This window comes from Clarias gariepinus, chromosome 16, assembly GCF_024256425.1.
Source record: "Clarias gariepinus isolate MV-2021 ecotype Netherlands chromosome 16, CGAR_prim_01v2, whole genome shotgun sequence".
NCBI lineage: Eukaryota > Metazoa > Chordata > Actinopteri > Siluriformes > Clariidae > Clarias > Clarias gariepinus.
This window is the reverse complement of record NC_071115.1, coordinates 26,455,864-26,469,904: the sequence shown is the minus strand read 5'-3', so window position 1 is coordinate 26,469,904 and position 14,041 is coordinate 26,455,864.

Sequence of the window (14,041 nt, the reverse complement as noted above, 5' to 3'; positions counted from 1 at the left end):
ATATGAGCATTAATTCATTATAATCTTAAAAAAAAAAATTTGCTCTTATTTTATTTTGGTGTAGTCGTTAGCACTGTTGCCTTGCACCTCCAGGGTCAGGGTTCAATTCCCTGCCAGACTCGACTCAGATTAGGCTAATTGGCATTTCCAAACTGCTTGGAGTGTGTGTGTGTGTGTGTGTGTGTGTGTGTGTGTGTGTGTGTGTGTGTGTGTGTGTGTGTGTGTGTGTGTGTGCGTGTGCCATGCAATGGATTGACACCCAGTCCAGGGTGTACCCCGCCTCGTGGCCAGGCCTCCCACAACCCTAAATACAAGATAAAGTGGTATAGGCGGTGAGTGAGTGTATTTTATATAATGAATTATTAACTCCTGTGCAGTTGTGCTGTATTTCCATCATGGTCTTTTAATGGACGTAAAGTTAAGTCAAATTGATTCTTATTATCTATAGTTTGTGTTATTTTATTATATGATAGACTACAGTAGTAAGTTGAAATGCCCTTGAGTTGAAGCTCTTGTTTTTTATTCAGATTTGAATAAGTAAATGCTGTGTCTTGCATGTACACTAGGGATATTTTTAGACACTAGAGGTGTTTTTGTACAGGGATGTTGTTGTTCTGTCTCACTGTGGTCTACGAGCGCAGTAATACACAGCTGTGTCTTCAGTCCGCATGTTCTGTCCTGTTAATGTTACTGTGTTGCTGGACGTGTCTCTGGAAACCTGAAACCTGCTTTTCAGTTTCTCACTGTAGAAAGTCCTACCATCACCACCATATATATAACCGATCCACTCCAGAGTTTTTCCTGCAGGTTGTCGTATCCAGTGTGTATCGTAGTTATCAGTTACTGAATATCCAGACACTTTACAGGTCAGAGTCAGTGACTGACCAGGGGTTACTACTGAGGATGCAGGCTGGGTCAGCTCAACACAGTGAACACCTGTTAATGAAAATATTGTAATGATGTAACAGAAAAAAAATGACAAAAACTGTATTTTATATATAATCAAATGTAAAACACTTACAGTGTACGGCTGCCAGCAGCAGCAGCAGTAGGGATGTAGAGATCATGGTGTGTGTTAAAGCAAAATAAGTAAATGCTGTTGCTCTTCAGTGCTTAAATATATAACAGGGAAGGACATTTGCATAGAGACACTCCTTATCTGAGTGGAAATTTGATGGGTTGTGGATTTCTGTTTGAGTTTACACTTAAATAAATAAGAAGATTAAGAACATTTGTTAATAGTTGAGCTCATAGACAAACAGGTGTTGTAATGTTATATTAGGTAAACACATGCAGATACACATCAAGAGCTTAAGGTTACTGTATGGTCACATCAAACTTCAGAATGGTGAAAAAAGTGTATGATCTCTACACCTTTAACCTGAACATGATGGGAAATTTAGAAAACTGGAAAAAAAAAATAATGAAATCTGTTAAAATTTTTATGCCTTAATACTTTCCTTCACACTTAATTGGGTTATTAATGATCAAGGAATGTATTTTATATAATTTATAAGTTATGTGTTTTCATTTCAGAAATTGTTTCTGTTAAAACTAATTTCATGAGGTTTATTTTAATATAAGTGAGCTGCTGCCCTCTATTGGTGCAAAATATATTTACATTTTGTTTCTCTTCCTGCAGATGTGTTTTATACTGAGCTGAGTGTGTGGATTTCAACTACTGATACCAACATCCACTTTACCCAGCTCAGATTTAACCACCTGTTGTTGTAGTCTGTACTTTAACCACTATAGATGTTTCCAATCCACTCCAGAGCTTTTCCTGCAAGTTGTCGGATCCAACCTGTATGAGCCTGTAACTAGATGATGAGACTCTGGCCTGGCTGGACTGTCATGGCTGAGTCAGTTCCTCACCATGAACATCTGTGAAGTAAAACACACTGTGATATCTCACACAATACGTGTATTGGTATTGTAGTAAATTAATAAATGTGATAAAACAAGCACATGAAGCAGCTGCCACCAGGAGCAATAGAAATGTAGAGAACATGCTGTGTGTTGTTTATACTGGGGTCTCATCTGTTCTTCAAATTTTAACAAAGACAATAAGATAAATAGAGTGATTTTCAGCTCTAAATATTGTGTTTGCATGCCTGTGACATACAAGATATCTGATCAATAACAAATCAATGTAACACAGATGTGAAACAATGAATGAATAAAAAACAAGATTTATAATTTTTTTTGAAGAGCTGTCATGAAACCATGGTGTAGTATATTCTGGGAGCTGCATGGCACATAATGTAGCACCGTCCGGCTATTTTTCTTATCTCATGTATCTTAATCTAGGTAAAGAGTGTGCATTATCTGCCTGAGACACGGCCAGGCACAAATCTGGAAATACAGGCAGTGCAGGATGTAATTCAGGCAGTTCAGTGCTCATTTATATATACTGTATATACTGTATAAATAAGGATTATAGTGGTTATAATAATGCAGTCATGAAGTAATGGAAAATGTTAAGAGGGCAGCTGCAGCTTGTCATGTCAGTGTGGTCGTCAAGCACAGTAATACACAGCTGTGTGTGACATGTCAGTCTGCATGTTCTGTCCCAGTAGGGTCACGCTGTTACTGGAATCTCAAGAGACAGCAAACTTGTCCTAAAATTTATTATTTTTATGAAAATCTCCATCATAATAAATGACGGCGTGTTGATCCATTCTAAAGGTTTTTCTGCAGGTTGTCAAATCCAAGCTGTTCCATAGATGTTCAGTGAGAGAAGCTCCGGACACTATACATATGATGGTTAAAGTCTCTCCTGGCTTTATAACCACTGAGTCTGGCTGGATGATCTCAGTACCACAGAACACATCTGGGAAAATAGAAAAATCTAAGGTTGTTGATCTGTCATGATCACAGGGGGCGAGAGACAGCAGCAGCAGCAGCAGTGGAGCTGAAGCGAACATACTGTATTTGTACTGAAGAAAAGACTAATGAGAACCACTTACTCTCTACAGTAGATAAACAGGATGATAATAATACAGGAGTAGATGGAGATTTTCATACACAATATATGACACATGTTTGAGAGCCACCCTGAAGATGTGAATCACATTCACATCCTATTTTTTTTCACTGTTTAATTACAATGAATAATTGCATTGTTCTTATTACTTGAAGAGAGATTATTTGGATTATTTTTTTTAGAATATTCACTTACAGTATTTATTGATTTTTATTTAAATAATTGATGGGGTCAGTAGGGTCAGTAAGATTTTCTAATCTGTTTATCTTGGGCTCATATTTTCCTAACTTCTTTTTTTTCCTGGCCATGCCTTAAACCTCTCAGCCTGTCTTTCCTCCAGTTATTTTCCCTGCCTTGTTTTCTTTTTAACATCATACAAAGCTCTCTGACATACAATATCGGTCAATGCGCTACAATTGAGTGATGAAGTGCCCTGTTCATGCTGGTCTTAAGTATCCTGCCTGGCAGGTGCGGGTAATCCAGGTTATTCAGCCTGGAGGATTCTGGGTAACTAAGTTCTCCTGCATGGCCACTCTTACTGTGTGCTGTTGTCTACTCTGCTTGCTGCCAGTGGAGTAGCGCAGCCTCTTACGATTTCAATCACATCAACTTCTGAGTGCTAAGTGCTTAGGAGTACAAAATTTTATTTTATAATGTATTTCAGAATTTATATGGCAAAAATGTTTTCGGTTTTATGCATTTTTAAATGATCTGATTAAATATTTTTTTAAAATAAAACAAACATTTAGAAAAATAAACTTTGACATTTTGTCAAATGTTAGATTGGGTAGAATTTATATAAAAAAAAATCAAATACTCGATCAGCTTGCTTTTTTAAGTGTATAGGATTTTCCAGGAGCCCGTGATGCTGAATGCAGAAGGAAGGCCTACATTTACATAACAACAGACTGATATGGGATGAAGGGCCTCTAGAGGCACAAAACTTCAAAAAATTATTAAATAAAATATTTAGCTAACTTGCACTCAATTAACATTTATATCAATTTTAAAAAAGTACTCAAACTATCAGTGGTCATTTAGGTTGTTTATAACTGGGTCTTTTCGATGGAGTTGTACCTTATGCTGTGTGCCGTGTGCTTCAGTGTCATTTAAAGATCAGAATAAAGCAATTTTGTAAAATTAATGTAAAAGTATGAAATACACATATACAACACTGATTTTGAATGTTTAAATAATTTTCCTATTATTTATTATTATATTACACAGTTAGAACTTATTCATGACTTGAGTTGTATATGCTACAAAAATCAGGGTCAAAACACTCATCAGGCTTGCTGAATATTTTAGTAGACTTGCTTCATAATACATGTGTGCTTCATATTACTGTATGTATTTTTTTTATTTATTTTTATGTTAGATTGCAGTCTAAATGTTGCTTATTTCAGAATTTCTTTCAAGCATAGAGGAAAGTTCTAAGGTTCAGTGTTAGACACTTTAATTTCTTTAAATCTAATATACTGATGATGAAAATGTGAGGTCAGTTCAAGGTCAGTATTTCTGTGTTCAAAACATCATTTAGGGAGAACTTTTATACTGTCTGGAGCAAATTAAACAGCTGGGTGGGAGGCAGCTGGCCAAATCCTCAAGCTGTGCCAAGGATCTCACTCCACCTACAGTATGACTATGCAAATGAGTTTCACATATTGGCTGCTTCTTGTGGCTGAGACAAGTGCATGTTGTGCGATGCCTTCATTTATGGCCTGGCAGAACAAGTGAAAGATGCACTAGCATCTCGTGAGTTCCTATGTGGGTTTCAAAACTCTGCGGAAGAGCGCCAGCGTCAAGGCAGAAAGAGATCATGCTTTTATTGCGCTAAAGCAGGCCACTTCCATGACACCTGTCCATTAAAAGCCAAGGTCTGGGTCAGCTCAACACAGAGAACACCTGTTTAAAAAAAATATTGTAATTTTGCAAATGCAAAAAGTTAGCAAAACTGTATTTTATAATCAAACATTAAACACTTACAGTGTACGATTGCCAGCAAAAGCAGCAATAGGGATGCAGAGATCATGATGTATGTTGAAGCAGAATAAAAGCTCTTGCTCTTCATTGCTTAAATAATGCTGATCATGGTAAACACATGATAAATGCTTAATAATTTTGTCCACCACTGTATATTTTTTTTCTGTTACCAAATGGCTAGGTAGCTGGAGTAAATCTTGGTAAGCAAAATGCCATGACTAATTTAAATACTGACAATGTCTCTTAAAAAAATAGATATATTTGCATGAGAAAAAAGCAATGCAATTTTTAGCACTTTAGCACTTTATTTGTTGAGGCACACTCTTGCCTTATTTTGCATTTTTAAACTATTGTATAGCAAACTACGAACATTTATTTATTAATTAGTCTTCTATGCTGCTTATTTTTTACAGGGGGGAATTGGAGCCTATCCCAAGATGGGGCAGACCATAGATATGGATCCAATCCATAGCGCACGCGCGCACACACACACACACACACACACTAACTACAGACCATTTGGAAATTCCAGTTAACCTATTCTGCATTTGTTTGGACTGTGGGCGGAAACGTGACTACCTGAACTCCCGTAAACACAAAGAGAAAATGTAAACTCCATGCACAAAGACCTGAGGTGGGAAACAAACCCAGAGTAGTGAGGTGCAAAACCACAGTGATAACCATTACACTATCATGCCGCCATTATGTGAACAGATTGCGCTAAATAAGAAAACTAAAACATGCATTATTTATTATTTAATGTTCCAAACATTGGTTAACAATTCTTTAGAATAAATTTAAAAAGTCTTCATTTGTGAATGTTATAAAAATTACTGTTTAAAATTTATCCAAACTGATTATCAAAACTTCATTTGACTGAATGAAATGTAACATTTTGAATGAGATGGTTTATTACTTGCATTAAGAGCATGTTCATAAAACATGTTTTTGTAAGTAGAATCAACTGTGAGTATTTTGTGCAGTTGTCTTCCACCTGTGTCGGAAAACATTCAGTTTTATTTTCTTTGTGGTCTATGTGTTTAACATTCAACAATTGATAGTCTTCAAAAAACAACAATGATCCTGCAAATCTAAAAATTTCTGGCAATTACTATAACTTCAATAACATGGATGAAAGAGGCAGCGCTCTCCGTGACAGTCTAAAGAACTTAAAATCAATTATGAGAACAGAATGTTAAAGACGACACACTGCTGTAAACATGCTGTATTATAGCTAAATGTGTTTTTCTTAACAATTGTGTGTTTAAAATAAGCACAAACTGATATGATTATATTCATTCCAGTGTAAAAAAGTACAGCTTTGACAAAAATCATTAATGGGTTCATTAAGAAGATGTTTGAATCTGTCAGTTTTTGTAAGGGGAATCCACTGTTCTGTGTCACTGTGTGTATCTTGCGCAGTAATACACAGCTGTGTCTTCAGTTTGCAGATTCTGTCCTTGAATTGTTATTGTGCTAGTAGAAGTGTCTCTGGAGATGCTGAACTTATTTTTTAGTTTGTCACTGTAACCTGGACTCCCACTACTACTGATATATCCAATCCACTCCATAGCTTTTCCTGCAGGTTGTCGGATCCAATATGTATACCAGCTTGTAACTGAATATGAAACCTTACAGGGGATGGAGAGACTCTGGCCTGGCTGGACTGTCATGGCAGCAGGCTGAGTCAGTTCCTCACCGTGGACATCTGAGGAGGAAAGAATAATGCGATATCTCACACTATACAGTACGCTGCACATTTTTTTATTATCGAGTATAAACCTATATTATATTTTATTATATTATAAAGCACTCACAAGAAGCAGCTGCCAACAGGAGCAGTAGAGATGCAGAGACCATGATGTGTGTTGTTTGTCTTCTCTGTTCTCCAAAATTTAACAGAGAACATCCCATTATATAGATTAAGTAATACTGTATCAAGCACTGCTTCTCACATTTACATATCTTGTGATGATGGGAGGAGTTAGTATTTAAAACATATTTAAAGTAGACAAGTTGGTAATTTTTTGGAGAATATTTGACTTTTTAAATCGGAATGGAAAACTCTTTTCCTTGACAAATGTCTCTTTTGTATTAGAAACACCTTTAACAACAAAATATCATATTTGCACTTACATGCTTTTTGGAGTTTTATGACCTACAAATATGAATCATGATATCAGTGTGGGAGAGAGAGAGGGACAGTTGCAAAATAAATTGAATTAAGTAAAAGTAAAAGTAGCTTTTAATTTGGTAAGGAACAGTTTTTATGAATTCTTTGCTCAGAAAAGTAGCAGTATTTTATTATACTTTAAAATACATATTGATTTACTGTATACATCACATCTCCCACTAGATAGCAGCACTTTTCTTATGCTTGTTAGTTATTTTATACACGAACATGACCATGAACATAAATGTAGGAGAATTCAACTTTGTAAATCACAGTGCTGCTGGAGACCTCAGATGAGAAATTGATCTTGTCCTTTAGTCAATCTCTACTGGCAGTACTGGCGCAGTCGCACCAGCTGACCCATTCCAGCATCTGTCCTGTTGCGTGTCGTACCCACGTGCTGTAGCTAGAGCTTAAGACTCTGATGTAAATCCCAGGAGAACATGCTTTCATATTTATTACACTCTCTTAGTCTTTTAAACTGCAACATGCTGGGTAGATAAAGAGTATGAATTAAGAAACAGCGCACCCCACAGGCCTTAAAGCTCATAGTGAATGATAATTGTCTTTCAACTCTCACCCAAAAGTGGCTGCAGGTACAGTATAAAACCAAGGGTATCAATCTGACTGTCTGGTCTTGTAGTTTGGTTTGGGCTTATAGAATTCTGGCCCAAATCAGCTTTTTCTGCCTATGACACCTCCTGTTTAAGAAACCAGATATATATTGCAAACAGTGTGGAAACATTTATATGTACTTTTTTATTTGGGCTAGGATGTTTTGACTAGTCTCTTTCTTTGTTGAATCATGAACACTGACCTTAACTGAGGTAAGTGAGGCCTGCAGTTCTTTAAATATTATTTTGGGTTCTGTTAGGAACTCCTGGATGAGTTGTTGTTGTGTTATTGAGTAATTTCAGTAGATTGGACGCTGCTGGGAAGGTTCACCATCAGTTTCATTTGTGTATAATGGCTCAATGTGGTTTGCTGAAGTCTTAGACTGGTACTTGTCAATTACGTTGTTCTCATGTAATATTGTATTTATTTAGATCATGTTGATTTTATTTTTAGATCTTTTAAAATTATTACCTATTTATTATTATAGGTAATTGTCTCCCCTGTGTATTCACCCAGCAGGGGAGACGATGACCTACAAGTCCGCAGCGCAAGAGAGAGAATACCCGGTGCTCGTAAACCAAGGAAACACTTGTTTTCCAAGTCAAATTTTATAAAAAATATTTGCTCGTCTTGCGGAACATTCGTAAACCGTGTTGCTCGGTCTAGGTCGGGCCATAACAGGAGTGAAAAGAAAAAAAAAAGGGGGTGAGACCAAAAGTGCGTTTCCTTAGTGTTTATTTTACAAAAAGGTGAATAAGCAAATCCCCAAAAGGTGGCTGTGAGCTTCAGAAGCCGACAAGGCCAAAACAATAAACAAAATTTCCTCTACCTAGTACCAAAAGAGACAACTTGCCTGCACCAAAAATAAAGAAACAGAAATACAAGACTCTTCCCTCACTCCCTAACTAACCACAAACCAAGAAGAAACAAGGGGCAAACAAAATGGCGTCGACTCCTTACTAAGCCACTCAAAAAAAGAGTTAAATACAAATATATACAAAAGTATTTACAAACCAAACAAACAAAACAGAGGGCAAACACAAAAGCGTAGTCAACACAAGCAAAAGGGTCATACATGGAATAGGCAAACAAAGACCAAGCAACTATCAAAAGGGGAAAGTCTAAGAGTAGTCAGAAACGTAGCAAAGGGGTCATATACAGAATAACATTCAGGATTAAGTATGGGATAAACAGTAAGCAAAAACAAGGTCTGTAGCATGGTGGTCTGAAGGCCTTAAGTAGGCCTTGGGGTCCCTGGAGGACCAATCATCTGGGAGGAGGCGGGACCAACAAAGAACAGGCAGAGCAGCAACCAGTAGATTTACAGGCACACTGAAGAGGGTGGGACCTAAAACAACAAGGGTTGACACACCCTATCCCACCACCAGCAGAGACAAAGCAAACATAACCAGACACACAAAACAAATAAATCCGAAATCGTAACACCGAGGTTCCACTGTATATATACAGTACAGTATGCATATATATATTTTTTATTTTTATATTTTAAAATTAACTGATTAAACAACTTTTTCACTGTTCATAAATATGCTGTAAAATTACGAACTGCATAAAGTAGCTTAAAAATATTATTTGAATGTTATTCTTTAATTAATAATACTGTTTGTACATTCTCAGTGGCACATGAATCTAAATATTAATTTCAGTAAATTTCAGTTAATGTTTTACTGAGATGTTTATTAATTTCATTGAGAGGATGTTTTTTTCACATTGAGTTTTTGTAAGGGGAATCCACTGTTCTGTGTCACTGTGTGTCTCTTGCGCAGTAATACACAGCTGTGTCTCCAGTTTGCAGATTCTGTCCTCGAATTGTTACTGTGCTAGTAGCAGTGTCTGTCGACATGCTGAACTTATTCTTCAGTTTGTCGTTGTAATATGTGGTGCCACCAGCTATAGACCCAATCCATTCCAGAGCTTTTCCTGCAGGTTGTCGGATCCAACCTGTATAATAGCTCGTAACTGAATATGAAACCTTACAGGTGATGGAGAGACTCTGGCCTGGCTGGACCGTTATGGCGGCAGGCTGAGTCAGTTCCTCACTGTGGACATCTGTGGAGAAAAATACATGATGATGATGTATCACACAATATACTAGATGCTGCATATTAATTGTTATTGAAGTAAATAAATGAATTTGATGAAACACTCACAGGAAGCAGCTGCCAGCAGGAGCAGTAGAGATGTAGAGAACATGGTGTGTGTTGTTTGTACTGGATCCTTTCTGTTCTCTACAGTTTAACAGAGACCATCACATCACATAAATAGAGTGATATACAATAAACACTGATGCTTGTATTTGCATGTCTATTGACAGTGGGCGGATATACAAGTAAAGTGAAACTATCAAAGATGTTTGGGAAAATGCAAAACAAACCCATTAACATGAACTGTGGATATAATAATGAAGCAGGTGCTTAAGTGCATGCACACACACATGATTACCAATGCATGTGTAGCGGACTTATAATGAATACAATCTTAGTGTACTAAGATAGTTTTTACTATAACTTGAAATACCTTTCATTACGCCCAGAGCACAGCAAAATCGTCAGTGTTAATTTAACTCCCACAGTGTTAAATTCAACACTATCCCAGTGTTTATATTATCCTCACCAGTCAAGAGTTAATTTAACACTTTGCATAGTGTTTGCTATCACATTGATTAGTTCATTGGCCATTCCCATTTCAAGGAAAAAAGTGCTATATTACTGGTATTATACAAGGACCAGATAGATATCCAGATAGCTGTCCGTCATTTATTGATACCTGCAGTAGATGATAGTTTGGCTGAGATGTTTATTAATACTTTGAGAGGGTGTTTATTGCATGTATCAAAGTTAAAACAAAAAAAAAGCAAACCATTACCAAGGTTTATGAATGTGGTGATGGAGGACATGTGGTGGGTTGGGAGGGAAGGGAAGATGTGATAAGCAAAGTTAGATGAAGACAAATGGTCCTCTCTGGCAAGGGACATACTACACATACAACAGTTTCGGCAAATGTATAACTGTACAAATTCACAAAAAAAATCTTCTTGTTTACTTACAAATGTATCAAACAGTGCAGCACCCTTAATAATAGATAAAGAATGAGGACATAAGCATAACGTCCCTGCTTTTTAACACTAAAATAAAAATAATTAAAGTGCAACTGTTTAGGTAAACCTAAAATTGTTGTGACAAATGAAAAATATTTTTGACTTTTAGTGAAATGTTAGAACAGTGTTTATTACACAGTAATTAATTAATTTATTTTAATAATAATAATTTAAATATCTATTTACTGGCACATTTAGCAAACATTTCAACTTCATTGTCATTGTAGAAATACATTTAAATTACAGTAGTTTGGTAGCCCTCAGAGACCAGCAGCATAAAAGAAGATGTAAGAATAACAGAAAAAGAAAAACTATATGATAAACAAGTGATAATTGCACTGATGTGTGTAATTGTGTGTAAATGTTTAAGTTTTAACTGCTGTGAATAACTGCTTCCATACCTGCAACTCTCACAGTGAAACATTGCAGTGCTTTCAGAAGAGGAAACAGCTAAATCCTTTTTATTAATGCAATTAAAAGTGAGCTCTATACAGTATGTTAGATTATAATCAAATAGTCTTGCCATTTTGATTCTGGTATAGACTGCCCTCTAGAGGTTTAATTAAGAGTGCAGTATAGAGGATTTCTGATGTCAGCTTGATGAGTTCCCTTTCAAAGGCTACACTCGATGCTGCGTGAAAACGCTATGGGAATATCTTTTCGTGTTGCCGGTTGTGAAGCATGTGTGTAGCAAACACGCCAAATTTTGGCTTATATAACCTCGGTCAGGTGACGTCATCTGATTAGATGCACCTGCAGGTTATAAATAGGAGTGAGCCGGCAACATTCCTCAGATCTTTTTCTTCACCGCATTGTGCGCGTGTGTGTGTCAGCAAGCATAACAAAAATACAAAATAAGCAGAATTAAATCTCATAAAACTCACCAGTTAGTATGGCGGAGTTTAGAACTAGATGTCGCCCTCCTTGTGAAAATTTCCTTTCGGAGGGCAATATGCACACATTCTGCTTCGAATGTTTGGGTGAGAAGCACGCTCTCGAAGGGCTTAATGGAGAGTGTGAGCACTGTGATCTTCTCCCCATGAAGCTGCTTCGCGCGCGTCTCGTGTTCTTTAGGGAACCACGAGCTGCGCTGCACTCATGGGGATCACAAGCAGATCTGGCCGAGGAGCGAGAGACGGAGTCCCTCCTTTCTCTCGCCCTCTCCCCCGATCCCGATGTCTCTCCTTCCACTTCACGAGCTTCTGTGGAAATGGAAGTTGCTTCCTCAGAACGCTCCTCAAAAGATGAGAGAGAATATGAGGAATTGCTTGAAGTTATAACGCGTGCAGTCGAACGACTGCATATTGACTGGCCACAGGAGCAGGCTCACCCAAAACAATTTAAATTAGATGACAGATTTCTGTCGGGTGGCCAGGAGATGGAGCCAAAACACCGCTCTCTCCCATTTTTTGATGACCTCCACAACGAGTTATCTCGTTCTTGGAGAAATCCTTTTTCTTCCCGTATTTTTGTACCATCAACTTCGTTTTATTCGAACATCATTGATGCAAAAGCACGAGGTTATGTGGTGATGCCCCAGATAGAAAAGACGCTTGCGGGCTATCTCTCTCCTGGAACATCATCCTCATTAAAGAAACCAACACTTCCCTCCAAGCCGTGTAGAACTTCTTCTACCCTGGTAGGAAAAGCGTTCCAAGCAGCAGGTCAGGCCGACGCTTCCTTGCACACCATGGCGGTTTTGCAGGCGTATCAGGCTGATCTGCTGAAAGATTTGAGCACGAGCGGCACACTGAATCATGACGCATTCAATGAATTACGCCGGGCTACTGATTTATCCCTGCGTGCGACTAAACAGACAGCCCGTGCAATCGGCCGTTCCATGGCCTCCTTGGTGACTGCTGAAAGGCACCTGTGGTTAAACCTGACAGGCATCAAGGACAAGGATAGAAGATTCCTCCTTGATGCCCCTGTCTCACCTTCCGGCCTATTTGGCGACGCTGTGAATTCCGTCGCCACTAGGTTCCGAGAAGCTAAATTGTATGAACAGGCTTTTGGGAAATTTCTCCCATGCCGTGCTCAAGAGTCGAGGCCCTCGGCCACCCAGCCTCGGCCAGATCTGAATCTCACCAGGCGAGAGGCACAGAAAGAGAGCGTCAGCAGCCGGGCACCCCCCCGTAAGGACTGGGGTACGGCTCGTCGCCCCCAACAGGCTGCCTCCAAAAGAACAGATCGCCGCACTGTCTTCTTTTCAAAGACTAAGTCCTGAAGCCTACGTGCCCAGGACTGTGGGGGTGATCCCCCCCCCCCCGGGGAACGGCACTCAACGCTCTTTCCTATAAGAGCATGCCCCCCCCGGACACCCCCAGGGGGTCGGTGTTCAGTTTCCGCCGCCTCTGGTGTTTCGGACCTCACCGACCTCCAAAGATATGTTAGTGCCTCGGTTTTATCCTGCTATATTCCAGGATGCCGAACCACTAACACCCCCCCCCCCCGCGCACTAAAACTTGTACCCCTTTCAGAGAAACTGGCAGCGTGGAAGCTACTGCCAGGCATATCTCCCTGGGTGCTAAAGACTGTAGAGAAAGGCTACAGGATTCAGTTTGCTCATCGCCCTCCGCGTTTCAACGGCGTGGTCTACACTTCCGTGATACCGGAGAGAGCGCATCTGCTGAACTCCGAACTCCAGGCGTTGCTGGAGAAGGGAGCCATAGAACAGGTTCCTCCTCCAGACAGGGAGTCAGGCTACTACAGTCGTTACTTTCTGGTTCCCAAGAAAGACGGGGGGCTGTGTCCGATTTTGGATCTTCGCGGGTTGAACCGCTATCTCAAAAAGTACAGATTCAAGATGTTAACCATCAATATGATTGTCTCGCAAATCCAACCAGAAGATTGGTTCGTGACGATAGATTTAAAGAACGCATACTTTCACATAAAAGTTTTGCCACAACACAGGAAGTTCCTGAGGTTCGCTTTCGGGGGAGAAGCTTACCAGTATCAGGTCCTTCCATTAGGTCTAGCTCTGTCACCCCGCACATATACAAAATGTATGGATGCTGTCCTGGCTCCCTTGCGACTCCAGGGCATCTGTATTCTCAATTACATAGACGACTGGCTAATCCTGGCCCAGTCTCAGAAGCTAGCGCTCAGACATCGCAATGTTGTCCTAGCTCATCTCCATTCGCTGGGATTGAGACTCAACGCTACC